Below are 17,057 nucleotides of genomic sequence, written 5' to 3' on the forward strand. Positions count from 1 at the left end.
TTTAAGGACATTATTTGATTTTTAGGGATTTTTTTCAGGACATTACTTGATTTTTAGGGATTTTTTTCAGGACATTATTTGATTTTTAGGGATTTTTTCAGGACAGTATTTGATTTTTTTGGATTTTTTTCAGGACATTTTTCAATTTTTTTTAATTTTTGCCCTCAATGTCTAGCAAGGCAAGGAATATGACAGGTGAATAAATAGGCTTTCTGAAATGATGGTGGATAGAGGGAAGACAAAGGCCTTTTATCATGGAGACAATACAGATGTAATTTTCAAGGGCTATTGCATGATGGGACAAGAGATTGGATATGACAATGTAAAGCAGTGACATGGCATGAGGGATATGTCGAGAGGTTTTTGAAACTATGTTTAAATTTTGCGTCCTTATGTCATATCAAGATCAAGGAATGAAAAAAAGAGTGTATGTATAGTGATAAGATATGGATGGGATAAGCAAGACCAATAATGGATAAGGGACATGGACTGAAGGTCGGGAGAAAATATGGGATAGTGGCAAAAAGTTACAATAAGACAAGGAATATGGATGAAAGGTTATAATAAGCAAATGGATAAAGACCAAAAGCTATGATGGACTAAAAGTTGCAAACAAGATGCATGATTCTCATGAAGATCCTCAGCCTTGTCAAGATCAAAGGTGGAAAGGGAAACTAGACATGAGGGACAATAGGATATGAAGGGTAATGACAGGGGTTCGATAGGATAATGGAACAATGAAGGACAAAAGGATATGATAGGATAAAACTTGTCCCCAAGTATGGTATGCAAGAAGTTCATAGATTATGCATGATGCCTGTTTGCTAGGTTTTCATCATGGTACTTGCCCAAGACGCCTGTTTGCCAGGTTTTCACCAGTGGAAGAATTATTTTTTCTTTACTTTTTTTTTTCTTTTTTTCTCACTTTTTTTTTTTTTTTTTGTATTTTGACTTTTTCAATAGAAGATGGACACATGATAGGGGATGGAAGAAGGACTCAAGCGTCTTTTTTTTTTTTTGATAGTAGCCTTGAAAAAAATGGACCATGACCTTTAAAAGTATGCTCAAAGATGTTGGTAGGATAAGGACATGGAAAATGAGATGAAACTAAGGCAAGGATTTATGCAAAGGATGGGATCAAAGGGATCGAAGGATGGAAAATATGCATTGGATAATGGATAGAGTATTGAAAGAATTGGGCTTCATTGGACGAAAATGTTGGCAAGATCACCATTGGAACACACCTTGAGGGGTGGTGGATTGATGGAGGAAAAATGGATCTCAGATTGTGAGATTTGGATGGAGGAATAGCTTGGGATTTTGGGACATAAGGGCCCAAAATGGATGAAGAAGGTGATGGAGGAACAAATTTGAGAGGGTTGGATGGAGGAATAGCAACTTTGGATGCCAAGTTGGATGTTTCTTTTTGTGCTTCATGGAGCTTCTTAGGGATCCACATGGTTTTTGATTTTTCATGCTTTTGTGGTTCCTTGGAGTGCATTGCTTGCACAAGGGATTTAGGAACCCATATATATTTTGACTTTGCTTTATTTTTCTCAGTGGGCCTTTGTGGCCTTTTGGACATTTCTTTTTCTTTATAGATCATATTGTTCTTTTTTTTGACATGTCGATTATATTGGACATGTTGATCCTTGAATACATGTGGATTTTTAGACTTATGACTTTTATGCTTGGCATCCAAATTGCTTGGAGGGGGAAAGGAATGCATGGATGGATATGAATGAAATGGAGTTCTTTTGGATGGATGAAATTTACTCAAGGATGTGTGCCTTTTCTGACCTTGCATAGAGGATGAAGGGATATAAGGACCTAAGATGGATGGAAAGTATGATGGGGAAGGTGTATGTTTTGATTTTGAAGGGATGTTGGACTTAGTAGGGGTACCCATGTCTTGAGGAATTTCACTGAGGCCATGACCCTTAATATTTTCTTTAACATGAAGGGATTCTTGCTTATGGAGATCTACTCCTTTTCCTTTATGAATATCTTGACTTGTAGGATACTCTTTTCTTTGGGAAGAGGACGTGAGTCCATTATGAGGTGGATATGATATGAGAGAAATAATGAGATCTTGAAGTGGATCGGATTGCACCAAAGTGGAAGAACCCATTATGCATGTCGAGGGTTCACGAACATCTTGCACTAACATGTTAGAATCATGAGGGGGATTAGGATAATGAGGGGGACTAGGATTGTGTAGTGGACATGGTTCAATGACAGGCTCTTCAAGAGATGGAGTGGGAGAAATAATGGGATCATCAAAAGAAATGCCATCTTGGAGTGTAAATGGAGCATTAAGACAAGGAGATGGAGGAACAAAAGGATCTTGTGGAGGATTTAAAGGAATAATTTGATCTTGACAAGGAGGAAGATCATTGGAATCCTCTTTAAAGTTGCTTTGCTCGTGACTTTCAATGGGATCATCGGAAAGGATGGAAGGGATATCTTGATCTTTCTTTGGAAGTGGAATGTCAATGGGATTTGAAAGGACATTTTTTTCATGAAATGGAAGGGGATCATTTTGGATTGGATGGACTGGGATATCTTGATCTTGCTCGGGAAATGGAGTGTCAATAGGGCTTTGGATAGGATGGACAAGAATAGGGGAATCATCGTGAGTGTCTAGGAACATGGGGTCCTAGTCAACAATTGGATGTGATGATAAGGTTTCAAGATCTTGATCTTGATCTATTTCAAGACACGTTTCTTCATGCTCTAAATTATCCTCTTGACATGGGGTTGGACTTTGGATATGCATGGGGGATTCTGACAAGGGATCAATGTTTTGGCATGAAGGAAATGCACTTTGAACATTTGTGATGGATTCTGGCAAGGAATCAATGCTTGAACATGAGGAAGAGGGACTTCGAATGGGGTCCTCTAAAATAGGTAATGGCAATAAAGTGCATGGTGGCATTGGGTCTTGTATTTCTGAAACATGACAATGATGTTCATCATGAATTGGATTATCTTGGTAATCAATTATGGATAGCCCTTGGATAATTTCATCCTTGGGTGTATTGTTTGATGAGGACAATATGGAAGGTTCTTGTGAAACTTCTAAAGGTGTAGGGATAGATGCCATTGGAGAGTCAATTTGTTTGTGGGGGGATGAGACATTGCTAGACATAAGTGTATTATCTTGATCTTCCTCAAAGAACTCACTTGGTAATTTCCTTAAGATCCTTGCAATAAAGCCACCTTTCTTTTGGGGTTTTGACGTGGTTGTATCTGGAATTTGAACTTGTTTGGCAAGAATTTGGTCTTGGTTTGATGTCATGTTTTGATTTCGAACTAGATGTTGATCAAATTGGTTTGACATGTTCAAAATTTGGCTTGGTGTGTGTTGCAACCTTTTTTTTTGAATGTTTGGTTGTGGTTGTTGACATTGATATGTTGATTGAACTTTTTGATATTCCACCATTGATTGAACTATCTGTGGACATTGTATAGTTGGTTGGACATATTGTTGAAATTGGACCATTGGTTGTGTCTGTTGGAAATGTTGGAGCTATTGAACAATTGGTTGTGATGGTTGAAAATGTGATTGATAGTAAACACCTTCTTGTTCTTGTTGTGGAGGCACATAATGTTGTTGTCTCTTTTCTTGAAATTGTTTCATCATCTCTATTTGTGAGAGGAGAGCTGGTATGTCTGATCATTTGATAAGAGATCTTACATCAATTGGCTCAATCTTTGGATTTCGACTTGGAAATTTACGAAACATTTTGGACATTTGTGATCTATTCTTCTCAATGTTTTTCACTTTTTGTTCCAAAATCTCCTTTTCTTGAGCTAGTTTCTCCTCTAGTTTTTGTATTTGGAGACTTGTTTCATCATAAAAAGTTTGATCCAAGTTCTGAGACATGTAGAGATTGGATTGACATGATTGATTTCTCAATTGTGATGACATGGCTTCGTAAGAAGGTTGAGACCTCATTTCAACAAACATGTCACTATGAAATGCAACTAATGGGATTGACAAATGCAACCTAAAAGGATGACAATGCAACTTAATGTTTTTGTTGTTTTTCAAGATTTGGACAAACTTTTTGGAATGCAAACCTAAAGACTCAACCTTGGGAAGTTGAAATGAAGTCAAGACCTTAAAAGACAAAGGACCAAATGACAATAGGACAAATTGACAATGTCTCACCTATATGCTTGGATACTAAGCTAGGTTTGACAAAAATGATATTAATGAAAGGACAAATTTTAGACAAGGTCAAGACTCCCTAACAACAACTTAGGGTATCATCCAAAGTTTTGATTTTTCAAGTTTAACAAACCAAATTTTTGAGACTAAATGCAAGAAGGCAATGATTATGACAATGACTTAGGATATGACAATGAAATGCAAACTTAAGGAAATGATTTTAAACCTAAGTGCAAAATGAGGACGCTTGCAATGAAAAGGACTAAAATGAAGGGAGATGACAATATGTCCTAGGACCTAAGTGGGACTATGCAAAGACCTAGCCTAAAGTGACATGAATTTTGAAACCAAGGTATTCAATTTTTTGACAAACCATGTCCAAATGTTGGATGAATACTTAGATGGATTTGGACTTTTTGCTTTTGATTTTGTTTTGAACTAAAGGTTGTTGTTTTATGAGCACTTTTGAAAGTTTGATTTTAACTTTTGACAATCACGGAAGACATAATGTTTGTTTGACTTTGACTCAAGACAATCAAGCACATTTACAACAAACCCTATGGCTGGCAAGGGCAATATCTATTGAATCCTCTAACCATAAAATACAACACTCAGCTAGATAGCTAGACGCTTGGTAGCACTGGCTCCCCCTTATAGTGCACTCACTTCTCGGGCATACCAAGCTTCGAGTTCAAGGGGCATCACTTCCCAAGAACTTGCTATCTCTAACTAAGGAATACATGAGAGGTGTCTTCAGCATGCGCGTATCACAACGCCTGAGCCAATAGATAGAAGGTTTTTGGCATCTAAACAAGAGCTTCTAGTGAGGGCATCCATTCGGGTGGGTATTGATCCACCGAATAAATCATCGCAATACCATTCTAGCACCCGTTGTCTACAACTTTCGTTGCATCCATAGTTATTTAGAGTGGTTTGGAAGAGCTTGGTTTTAGCCTGTCACCACTTAGGGTCGTTCCCTCTCACCAATGCCTATGCGAAGTGCTAGGAAAATCGGGAGGCAGGCCCAATTCTAAGGGTTAAAACATGCAAATAAATTAAAAGCAAACAAAGTATGCATGGTGTTCATTATCCTTTAAGAAACGAAATGTGCAACTACTGAAAAAATTTGCAAGGAAGCTGTTTCAATAGAAGTCTTTGACCACGTTCTGCATAAGATTTGTTAGTAGTTTCATTCTTAGTCTTCGTCACACGTAATGCCAAGGTGCTACATAGAGAATCAGTACCAAAAAAAAACCAGAATATAAGAACAGAATGAAAAACAAAGTAATTTGCAAGTAAAAACACTAGTTTCACCTCTGTTTCTGGCCTTACACAGGCGTCGAATGTCTCAACACAGGCGTAGAATGCCTTGACACAGGCGCAAAATGCCTTGACACAGGTGCAAATCCCTTTGACACAGGTGCAGATCCCTCTTACATAGGCGCAAAAGTGCCTAGAAAGCCCTGAGTTACCCTATTTCTTGGGTTTTCACCTGCAAATCAGCTCAAAAGAACTAAAAAAAACACAGTTAAGAGGTTAGATTCACGTCGGGTTCACCAATTAATGTAACATAGGAATTTGGAAACCATCAAAGAAATAGACATTAAACTAGCTCAATCACAAAAACTAAATTGCAATGACAAATCCTAATAACATTCAATAGAGATACTAAAAACAAGACATTCAAATCAAATGCAAACCATTACAAACGCGAATATCTCCTCCAGAATTCTCCCTTTTCCTTCTTTCTCCTTCAAATTAGTGTGTTTGTGGATCTCACCTACAAGTGCAAAAGCATAGTATGAAAGCAAGATTGACAAGATGAAATGGTAGCATAGGGATATTAGAAGTGTGATTGATTCATCAAAACCATAACAAATTAGGACAATCACAAAACCTAAAACTGCAATGAAAACAATCCAAATCTAATCAATGAAAACATGAAGACAAGATACTCAAAATGCAATCAAAGCAAACCAAATGGAGATATCTCCTCCATAATTCTCCATTGTCCTTATTTCTCCTTCAAATTACTTTGTTTGTGGATCTCACCTACAAGTGCAAAAGCATAGTATGAAAGCAAGATTGACAAGATGAAATGGTAGCGTAAGGATACTAGAAGCATGATTGATTCTCTGAAAATGTGATTGATTGAAGAAAAATCATCCAATTTATAGACAAATTGGAGAGATGACAAGATTAGCATGAAGAGATTTGAAAGGAAATTCAAATCAAGAATAGCAAAATTATGACAAGTGTATGACAAATTGCTATGCAAGGTGTTATGACAAATTATGACAATTTATGACAAATTATGACAAATTGCTATGCAAGATGTTATGACAAAAATTTGAAATTAGAAATAGAAATTAGGAGAAATTAGAAAATTAGGTTAGAAATGATGAATTGGAAATTAAGAAATTAGAAATTGATGAAATTAGAAAATTAGATGAATTAATTAATAATTTTTCATTCATTAATTAATTCACAAAAAGAGAGGGAATTAATTAGCCAATTAAATAAATATTTAATTGTGACAAGAAGACTTAGGATAAATAAATAAATTATTTAACTTAGAGGGAAAATGACAATCAAGATTAAATGAATAAATCATAAAATCCTAGAAATAAGAGGACAAGGAATTAGGTCAAGACAACAAGAAATTAATGTCGATTCGATCATGATTTTGATTGACAAAGGACCAATGCTGATAAACGATTGAGATTGGTTGACAAATTGACCAAGATTGACAAAGAGACCAAATTGATAGGTGCCAATTGATGAGGAACAATGACTAATTGATCCAAATTGACACGATTGAAAAGGACAATGATCGATGACAAATCGATCGCAAAATTGACGAGATTGACAATAGGACAAGGATCGATGATGAATCAATCGCAAAATGACAAGATTGACAAGGACGAGGATCGATGACGAATCGATCGCAAGATGACAAGATTGACAAGGACAAGGATCGATGATGAATCGATTGCAAAATGACAAGATTGACAAGGACGATCATCGACCAAAATCATGACTAGAGATTGTTATCGACAAGACCAAATTCGAAAGTGAGAAAAATGAGGAATGTAAAAGAAGGACTCGATGCTCGCAAATGATAAAAACCAAGTGCGCAACATAGAAGAAATGTTAATGCAATACAAAAACCCTAAAATAAGGCAATGCACAAATGTTAAAGTATGACTCTGCAAGCGTTGACCATTTTTAGATGTCTACAATTGTCATTGTTGCTCGACAACATTTTGCAGCTTTTGAGCAAAATTTTGCATTTTTGACCACATCAGTGGTTAAGCAGGTGATGAAGAGTTTGTTAAGATCCATATGGCATATAAAATGATCTGAGAAGGATTTTAAACAGGTTGGCAAAAGCCTTGAGCAAGTTTGAATAGATTGTGAAGACATTTTCCAGATTTTACCTTGCATTTTCTCAATTTTTTTGAGCAGCAGTCCATACATAATGGATTGATTCTACCACCGTTCTTTCATGATTGCTTAGTAAATTAAATTTTAGTGCTCAAAAGGTGTTTGTAATTTTTTTTGGTGTAGGTTTGAAGTTTGTTATTTATTTTGCATTGCTCTTGGCCTAAGCAAGGGTTTAAGAGACCAATTATGGTTCCAGCTTGAAATCCCTTGAGTTTTGCTCAATAACCCTTGGGACTCAATCCATGGAACCATTTTGCAGGGATAACTAGTTGTGAAGATGCCAAGTGTCTGGAATGAAAAATTAATCTGTGGAAGAGCCTAAGTGAAAGGTTGAAGGTGTGACAGAGTAGAGAATACAATAAAGCCTTTGGAGAAGACTGCAAAGTCCTAAAACCCCTTATAAATGCCATTTTTGGGTTTTGTACCAGTACGGACAAACCTGACTATCTCACCTAATGGATTCAAAATTTCATCCAAAAGGGTACTCAAATCACAAAATAGGTTTTAATGTTCTTTGAGCGATTTTTGAACAATTCCTCAAAAACTAGTCAGGTAGGGCTACTAGCCCTAGAAAATAGAAAAAAGATGGAGCGATGAAGAAATGAAGATAAGTCAATTGAAGAGTTAGTTGAATGGCATGGAAACACTTTTAGAAAACCTACTACAACCCCTGCAATTACATGTTAAAGGATTGCATAGCTTAGAGGTTGGATTTACCCTTGTGAATCTCAACCATGCTTGAAGCAACTATTGAGCACAATTTGATAGGGAACACTCCTAGAGAGTTTGAGTGTTTTGGTTTGTTAAATTATCATTGAAGAGTGAAAGGAGCCCAATAATGCATCACCCTCCTTCCTATTGAGCAAGGTGAAACTCTCTATGAGAACCCCTCCCCATCAAACATGATCTTAGTTTTTAGGTTCTTCTTCTTCTTCACTTTCTTCGTCTTTTGTTGTACCTACCTATTTTGGCTAAATGGGGAATTCTATGTTCAGTCCTCCAACTTCTGGATTTACTAGTTTTGGCTCCACAAATAGTGTGTTTGGTTATTCTTCCTCCTTCTTCTTGCTAGTTTATTCATATTTTTCAGGAAATTCATCTACTTGGACATTGATACTTTCAATGATCTTCTTAGTTTGGTTGTTGTAGCACTTGTAAGCTTTGCTCTTGGTGGAGTAACCAAGAAATATGCCTTCATCACATGTGGCATCAAAATTTCCAATATAATCACTTCTTTTAATAAATCATCTGCTACCAAAATTTTTGAGGTAACTAACATTCGGTGATCTACCATACTAGTATTCATAGGGTGTTTTGTCTTTACCTCTTTTGACCAGTATCCAGTTCATTGTATAAACAACTGTGCTGATAGCTTCTCTCCAAAATTTCGTAGCTACACTTCCTTGAATTAACATATTCCTAGTAGCTTCAACCATTGACTAGTTATTCCTTTCTACAATATCGTTTTGTTGTGGTGTCCTTGGTGTAGATAGCTGCCTCTTGATCCCATTATTTTCACAGTATCTAGTGAATTCCTTTGAAGTAAATTCACCACCTTGATCAGTTCTTAATTTTTTCAGCTTCCTTCCACTTTCATTCTTAACCAAAGCTCTGAATACTTTAAATTTGTTGAATTCTTATGTCTTGTCTTTCAAGAATGTGACCCACATCATCCTTGAGCAGTCATCGGTAAATATCATGAAGTATCGATCTCTTTGAATACTCCTAGTCTTTATTGATTCACATACATCAGTATGAACCAGATCTAGAAAATGTTTAGCTGATAAAGATTTGCTCTTGAAGGTTGAGGATGTCATTTTCTCTAATTGACATTCCTTGCACAAAGCATTCACCATTTTTTCCAACTGAGGCAATCCTCTTAATGGTTTTTACTTGCTGACTCTTACAATGTTATCAAAATTCACATGACAAAACCTTTGATGCCAAAGACAGCTATCTTCTACTTTTGCAATCAAGTAACTGTTGAATTTAGAGTTTAAGTGAAATAGATTACCACTTGTTTGTTATTTTGTCTATTGCAATTAGTTCACCTTTTCTTCCAAAGATCTTGCAAACTCCATTCTTGAATTCTAATGGGTAACCTTTGTCATTCAGTTGAGAAACACTCAAAAGATCATGTTTCAGACATTCAACCTAGTAGACATTTAGCATTCAGGGAAATGGAACCTTTGCCTTTCACCATGCAGGAAGAGTTATTCCCAAATCTAACAACACCTCCATCAAATTCGTACAAAGTTGGGAACTTGCTCTAGTCACTAGTCGTGGTGTGAACAACCACTGTCAATAATCCAGTCATCTGAATTATCCAAGTGAGAGACCAATGCCTTCTGATCTGATATGTCTTCTTTGATAGGAACAAAGATAATGTCCTCATTTGTATCTTCCTTAGATTCTTCATCTGTAATACCTTCATCCACTGCAATGAGACAATCCTTTTCCTTTCAACTTCCTATATTTCTCTCATTTTTCCTCATTATCTCCATTAGGACAGTTAGCAGCAATATGTCCTATTCGGTTACATGCAAAACATTTCAGTTGTAATTTACCTCTATACTTATCGGTACCTCTAGGTAACTGCTTGGACAACAATGCTTCCAGTTCCATCAAGCTATCTTCATCATCTACCTCTCTGCTAGATCTAGATTCATGACTATATTTTATTTCTCTGCTTTTCCATACTGGTGGGGTTGAGACTAAGGTTTAAAGTACAAATTTTGACCTCTGAACACTTCCATCAAAACCATTTAATTTGAATGCAGTCAATTTACCAATGATAGAGTCGAGAGTTACCTTTGTCTTGTCAATAGATTTGAGTTCTTGAATGGCTGCAACTTTGATAGCATAGATCGGCAGAAGGGTTCTCAATACCTTGCTAACCACAGTGGCATCCTCCACTATACCTCCAACAGTTTTTATTTCTACAATTATATCCTTGATTCGCTGACCATACTGTGGAATGTTTTCACCTTCAACCATTCTCATATCATCAAATTTTCCTCTGAGACTTTCTTCCTTGGCTATCTTTACATGCTCATCACTGCCATAGATTTCTTCCAGTTTCTTCCAAAATTCATGTGCAATCTCCAATCTATGAACATCAACATATTCTGAATCTAACAAGGTACTGATGATGGCTTCCAATGCTTCATTGTTCTCCTATTGCTCCTTCTTCTGATCATTTGTCAGAATTCCACTAGGCAAGTTATACTTAGTAACAACATGATCCCAATACTGACTTCCTAAGCTCTTGATGTAAATCTTCATCCTATCAATCCAGATTCTGTAGTTATCTCTATTGAACTTCTGACCCTCTCTGTTCATCATTTTCTCCTAGATCTTTTCCTCAAGCTATTAGGCTTATACTCAAGAGGACCTAGAATGCTCTGATACCAATTGATAATATGATGAAACTATAAAGATCTGGTCAACCACTGAGAGGGGGGTGAATCAGTAGTTGAAGAATAAACTAAATTTTCACCAAACTTATTTTCATCTAAGAATCAACTCACAAAGTTTACTGGTTTAGTCACTTTAACAAATCTGCAGCTGCTTTGTTAGACCTTACCGGTTGACCTAATACTTCAATGATATAATGCAATAGATCTGAAACTTAAATATCCTTTGACCAAAACCTTAAACCACTTCACTAATAACATGTTTTAGATCATTTCAAAACATTTAAATATATCTTTGCAGATTTACCAATCATTCATATCAACTATACCAAAAAACACATCCATAAAATCATTCACCACTTGACACAATGATTTTTCATGTGGAAACCCAAATGGGAAAAATTGTAGTGGGGATGAATACCCACAAGTATTCTTTGAACTCTTCTGAAGTTCGCCCTATTAGGAGCCAAGCCTGGTTAGAAGTTTATACAAGAATATTTTTTTAGGAAAAAATCCAGTTAAGGACCACCTGGTTAAGGGATTGACTACAAATACCTTGTTAAAAGATAACCTCAGTAGAGGATTTCAAATCCAAGATAATGGATCACTTGGTTAGAGAATTTCAACAACAATCCTGTCAGAGCTTACCCTGTGAGAGGATTTCAAATTACTGTAATGGCTAGAGAACAACAGGTTCTTTGATCGATCTGAAAATAACACTTCCTTGTTGAATCAGATCGTTTACTGCTCCTAGCTGCCTTCACATCATTTTGCAGACACACCTCCTGGTTCGGCAACAATTACTTTCACACTTTACCAAATTTTCAAACCACTCATTCAATTAATTCATCGATCTTATAAACAAATACATGAGGTTGGTAACACAACACAAACCCTAAAATTTTAATAGAGATTACAAACACATTGGTTCACTCTTGATCATTAGATTACACTGCAATCAACTTTACATTCTTCTAGGCATCTACAATTGCTCCTGGATCATCGCATTTTGAATCTTGTAACACAACACACGTTTGTCACTTCATACTATGAATTTGATCATTCCCAAGATAAACGGTTATCTTTACACGCCAAAACCATCTAGAAACTCATCACGTGCAACATCCTTTCATGGCATCTTCATCACCGATCATCATCCGATCATAAATCATCATGACCGATCTCTAAGCTTCATTGGTTAGGGTCCGCTTCCCAACTGGATAGTGTTACTGGTTGATCTTCACTGCTTCATTACCGGTTGCTTTACGACTTCATTACTGGTTGCTTTACTGCTTCATTATCGGTTGCTATTGACATCAATGACAACACTTCCTAATAAACTTGTTCAATGCAATCTTCATGCAATGCCAATAGAATATCCATTTACAATAGATATCCATTTTCAAAACATAAAAGTTAAAAAAACAAAAGCAACTTGAGGAAACACATATCTATTTTTGACATTAAAAAAATGGATTATCCGTCTCTAATGGATGAAATGGATAATCGATTACTAACTGATATCTATTTTTTCTAACATAAATTTTTTCCATCCATTTTTCCCTCAAACTCTCTTTGTTATTTGGCTTGGGGGTTTCAAACTTGGAAAGTCAATAGCAAAAATGTGTTTAGAAAATTTTGTTAGTTTTCTAGACTTCGCCCATGTAGCTGACAACATTTTTTATCCGATTTTGATGAAATGAAAAGGCTTTGTTAGGGAAATTGTTAACTATCCACCAATATAAAGTTTACCTTGTTTTGAATTTAAAAAATATTTATTATTGATTTTGTACACGCATTATGACTAAAAGTCTTGATTGTTAGGTTGATTGAAAAATGTCTATAAATTTCAAATGGTTTAACATTTTTTGAATTCGAAAGATGCAGCATATTCCATTCTTTGCATACTATAGGATTACAAAATAAAAAAGTTAAATTTCATGAAGTTTTGACCACGTTATGGTGGAAAAATATATGAGTTCTTTATGTATTTAAAAATTTCTAGTAAAAATTTCATAACTAGTTATTTACTTGGAAAAATAATAAAAAACTATGCAATACATCAAGACATATGTCCTCTACTTATATTTAAAGTTTCATAAAAAAGAATTAGGTTGGTCAGACATACACCTACTTTCTATTTATTTATTCTGAAAATTTAGTACTACTATAATGAAATATCAAATTTTCACCAAATATATTTAATTTATTTTTTGTTTTAAATAGCTTAGAAACTGTGTTCAATTTTCTACAAATTCTATTCTTACATATTTTTGAAATTATGTTCATAGCCTATTCAAATTTTCATGTCAAGTTGCCTAACTCTATTTATTTTTCAAATTTTTTTTGCCACTTAAGGGCCTACTTTGGCCTACCATGATCCTACACATACTTAAGGTTGAGACACCTTAATCTCTAAAATTGATCAAATGATAGAGGAATTATTTTTAAAATGGGACAAGAATACCAATACAATATTGATCTTGACATACTTAGAGGTAGTGTAGGTGCCACATAATAAATGGGATGAAACTTGATAAGGTGGAAAGATTAATAGATGAAATAAATTGTGATATGGACTTAGAGTTTCGCAACACCCTTTCCTAATGGCCAAGATTCAATCAAATCCTACTCATTTGTGGTTGTCAAATCAAGAAATACAAAATTGAGATGACTACCCTCTTCTTGGACTCAGGGATTATGGCGAGTGACAATGTTATCATTATTATGGGTCACACCAAAGGCCTCATTCACTTTGCAAGGAAGGAGGATTAGATGGTGGATATTATATCATTTTACATTTTCCAATCTCAAATTATTTGTAAGTTTATATGTTGTCTTATTTCTAATTAGAGTGCCAATGTTCTAATTCTTGTGTCTATAATTTCAACGAGTCCTATTAATCTATAGATTTTTTATACGATGTTCTTATCTTAATTATATTCTAAAATCATCCTAAGTATGGGTTAATCTTATTAGAATTTGTGCAAAATTGTATTATCAAATCCTTCTTAATCCTAAGACAAGATAAGTGTAAAATCTTGTAAAGATCCTTTCTATTTTAACTAAAATCAGCATTGATTTTATATTACTATTATTTTGTTGTGTTAAAGATGTTGTGTAATCTTTACATTTTAAACGTATTTATTCTCAAACTTTCCATTGATTTTGTATTTAAGAATGGTATGGGTTAGTATTTTATAGTAAAGGAATGGAACAACCTAAAAGAAAATATATTAAAAAGGTGAAGTTTGCAAATGTTTTTGAAGAATTTAAAAAGATAAATAAAAGTCCTATAAAAATAAAGGTATAATATATTTCATGAATTTTTTAGATGACAAGAAAAATGGTGAAAGTATGTTCAGAGTTTGATTCAATTATACATTTATGATAACATATCAATCTCACTTTTGCCAACACATTGGGAATATGAAAGAGCCTAGGGAGATAGATCACTTTGGCTACTTCTTGTGAGAAAGTGAGAGCCAAGGATTACTTCTTATGGTTTATATTCCTCTTGTTGCAAATGATGAGAAAAACTAGGGTTTGAATGATCAACTAGGCTAGGAGATAAAGATTGAAGCATAAATGAACTTGAAATTGAACAAACTTGTAGATTTGAAACTGAGATACTAAAAGCATGAAAGGGGGAGGATTCTGGATGTGTACCCAATGCTGCAAATTGAACAAAACTGACTTGGACCAGGGTGCCACACTACTATCTTGTTTCTACAGACAGGAGTTTGCAACTGAGACACTACAAACTAGAGGTCCTGAAGCTATATCCTGCGAAAAATCACTGTAAAGTGTAGGGACCAGGGCACCATGCCCTTGTCCTTGATAGATTTCTGCACTTCTAGGTGGTGTTGATTCTTTTTCCAGATTTGAAGCTGCCTCCAGATACTTGTATCTACACCTACAACTGAAAAGGGAAGGTTTAAGTGGCTATATAGGATTTTGCCTTAGTCAAACCCCTATGTTGGTGATTTCCACCTCCACAAATAGCCAATAATGTACTGAAAATGTGTGTGCTAGAACCTTGTGTGTATGCAAGATCCTAAATGATAAGAAACTAGAGCTACCCTACGTGTGAGAGTAAACCCTAAATTTAAATGTTTTCGAAGAATTTAAAAAGATAAATAAAAGTCCTATAAAAATAAAGGTATAATATATTTCATGAATCTTTTAGATGACAAGAAAAATGGTGAAAGTATGTTCAGAGTTTGATTCAATTATACATTTATGATAACAGATCAATCCCACTTTTGCCAACACATTGGGAATACAAAAGAGCCTAGGGAGATAGATCACTTTGGCTACTTCTTGTGAGAAAGTGAGAGCCACTTGATTACTTCTTATGGTTTATATTCCTCTTGTTGCAAATGATGAGAAAAACTAGGGTTTGACTGATCAACTAGGCTAGGAGATAAAGAATGAAGCATAAATGAACTTGAAATTGAACAAACTTGTAGATCTGAAACTGAGATACTAAAAGCATGAAAGGGGGAGGATTCTGGATGTGTACCCAATGCTGCAAACTGAACAAAACTGACTTGGACCAAGGTGCCACGCTACTATCCTGTTTCTACAGACAGGAGTTTGCAACTGAGACACTACAAACTAGAAGTCCTGAAGCTGTATCTTGTGAAAAATCACTGCAAAGTGTAGGGACCAGGGCACCATGCCCTTGTCCTTGATAGATTTCTGCACTTCTAGGTGGTGTTGATTCTTTTTCCAAATCTGAAGCTGCCTCCGGATACTTGTATCTACACCTGCAACTGAAAAGGGAAGGTTTGAGTGGCTATATAGGATTTTGCCTTAGTCAAACCCCTATGTTGGTGATTTCCACCTCCACAAATAGCCGATAATGTACTGAAAATGTGTGTGCTAGAACCTTGTGTGTATGCAAGATCCTAAATGGTAAGAAACTAGAGCTACCCTACGCGTGAGAGTAAACCCTAAATTTAAATGTGAATGTAAATAACAAAGCTTCAAATGAAATATGCTAAATGTTCTAAAGCATGAATGTAAATATACAAATTGATGTAAAGAAGCTCATAGAAAGACATGAAAATAACATGAAATCATACCAATCCCCAAGGGAGAGAGATTGCCACTAGATCTCCTATTATTCTTCAATGTCTTCAAGGCTCCTAATTGATGACGAATGCTTGACAAATGCTTAATGAATGTTGTTGAATGTTGTTGAAGACTCCACATAGGCTTCTCTTTCACTACATAGAAGGCTCCCTATGCTTGCTTTGATGAAAACTCCCTTAGATTAGATAGATCTTAGTTTTTCTAGTTGCCTTCAAATGAAGAAAGAAAGCTCTTATCTATGAAACCCTAGATCTTAATTTCAACTTAATTTTGCCTTAAGGCTGACCTAGGAATTGAATTTCCTATCAATTTTTTGGGGTTAAGCATTGTGATATCATAGAATTGTGCTCCCAAAATTTCGAGAAAAAAGCCAAGTACCATGTGCGCTCTTGCCACGGTTGGACTAGATTTTCACCAAAATTTCAGAGCCTTTAGATATGATGATATTGAGCGAATCCCAAAGTTACATCTAATTTGAAGGTGTTTTGATATGTGAAATCGAGCCTTAAAGGTTGAAATAGGACATAATTAGGGTTTATGATTAAATGATTTATTGGATGAATAAAATAAAAAGGAGCACACTTAGGGTAAAGGGCCCAATTTTGTGATGTGTGAAGTGATGAAATATGACTTTAGATTTAATTTAATTAATTAATTAAATGCTTAAAGGGAAATTAGAAATGCAAGATGCAAGACACACTAAGGCGGGTGCTAATCTAAGTGTGAAATTGTACCACCCTAGCAAGGGTGTACAATTTACGACACTACAAGAACTATTAAGACATTCTTTCATTCTTTTGTGCTAGTCAAATGTTGATTTTCTTATACCTCCCCAATAGTTTTTTTTCTAGATGATGTAGCTCACATAAACTTTTATATGACCACATCCTTAAAAATTGAAAGTTCCTATCATTGTT

This window comes from Cryptomeria japonica, chromosome 5 (assembly GCF_030272615.1).
Source record: "Cryptomeria japonica chromosome 5, Sugi_1.0, whole genome shotgun sequence".
NCBI classification, from domain to species: Eukaryota; Viridiplantae; Streptophyta; class Pinopsida; order Cupressales; family Cupressaceae; genus Cryptomeria; species Cryptomeria japonica.